This window comes from Watersipora subatra, chromosome 6, assembly GCF_963576615.1.
Source record: "Watersipora subatra chromosome 6, tzWatSuba1.1, whole genome shotgun sequence".
In the NCBI taxonomy this organism is placed as follows: Eukaryota; Metazoa; Bryozoa; class Gymnolaemata; order Cheilostomatida; family Watersiporidae; genus Watersipora; species Watersipora subatra.
The window spans coordinates 27,381,835-27,383,829 of NC_088713.1; positions in this window are offsets into that span (position 1 = coordinate 27,381,835).

Here is a 1,995-nt window from a genome sequence, read left to right on the forward strand (position 1 = left end):
GTCCGGGTCTTAACAAAAGGCCAAAGGATCCAACATCTTCCCCAACTCCACTAAGAGAGGACCTTCCTCAAAATGTGAGCTGTTCCTAAGATGGCCGTCTTCTGTATAGTCTCAAAAGACATGTTATTCATGTTAGTATTATTATTATAATAATATATTATTATAATGATATTATTATAATAATATCGCTTTAATAATATATTATTATAGCGATATTATTATAATATATTATTATAATAATATTGCTATAATAATAATATACTAATATAGCGATATTATTATAATAATATATTATAATAATATCATAATATTATAATATTATTTTAATATTTCATTATAATAATATCGTTATAATAATATATTATTATAGCGATATTATTATAATATATTATTATAATAATATCGCTTTAATAATAATATACTATTATAGCGATATTATTATAATAATATATAATAATACATGTATATTATTATAGCGATATTATTATAATTTATTATTATAATACTATAATAATGATGCCTATCTTTGATTAAGATTTTTTAAGACTAAGACTGTCATGGCAACAGCTGAATTTTTCTATGCTAGTTGTCAAAAAGTTAAGTTGGGTAATGTTTGTTTTTTTGTTATTTAAATTTATTTAAAGTTTGTAAATGGATTTTAGGTGTTTCTGAAAACGAACAACAAACCATAGTATTTACGGTTAATAATTTTCGAGGCAGAGTGATTGCTACCGACATGCAGAAGATGGTGAGTAACTAGATATTCAGATGAATAATGACTATAAAATAGTGTATGATAAACTACATGTATAATACAAGCTTTTAGACAAGGCAGTCTATGTAGATCTAATCTTTAAATTTTGACCGATTGACAAAAATGTTTTTCATTTTAATTAAATAGTAATAATTTATAAATTAATTAATAATTAAATTTAATTAACTCCTGTCTGAGTTCTGGGTAATTGTATCTGCTGCGCACTGTTGCTGAAGGCATCACATACTTACAGAAAACTATAGTTATGGTAGCTGATTCAGTAATAGATCACTTGATTGAATAACATCAAGAGGAAGCCTAAGTTGCTAGACAATGTCGATCTTATGATAGATAATATGTTCAATGAATTAATAAACTCTGTATTGAGTACAAGTTTATAGTTAGTCACATCAATACAGATAAATTAGGTGAGTTAGATGTGCCTGAAGTAATCATAGTCGGCATGTAACAGAGAGTATAAAATGAAAATGTACTTCACAGAGTACCGTAAAACCTCTAATTTAATGCCATTGTGCTCTATTTTTCAACCCTTCTCTCATAGTGCTGGTCAAATAAAGGTGGCGTTCAATTAGAGACTTTATGGTATATTCTTTACTTGAATGAGAGGCCTTTTATTTTGATAGGATAGTTTTTGTTTTTGCTTTCAACAAAATATATCTTAAAATCTGTTCTCGTGTTTTTGTCATTATTTTTTTATTAATACCTGTGAAATAATCAACCATTTTTGCTAAAATGAGCTAGAGTTAGTATAAATTGCCAATTGATATGAAGTCAACATGCAAACTGCAAAGATCAAACCTAAAGCTGCTTTACTGAACACTAACTAAACAAAAACAGAAGTTACATGTGTTTATCTGTGAGCTGCATTCTCATGTAATTAGCTGTAAGACTGATACAATATAAGGTATGGGATGAAGAGTTGGCGAGGTTAGCCCAAAAACTGACAGATGACTGCGGATACAGAGAATATGGAGGTACTCAAAACTTAATTATACCTGGAAGATTTCCTTATATTCAAATGATCCATTTGTGGCCAACAATGAGGGCTAATTGGACAGAAGTATTTGAAAAACATTTTCTCATTAGAAGATTTGCACCAGATGAAAGAGATCAGGTAGCCTACAATTCTTGTATTTATTTACTGCATTCGGCATAGTAGAGAGTTACTTTTCTGACAACTCTTTTGAGAGCTTGTTTGCTTAGGATTGCTTAGCATCAAA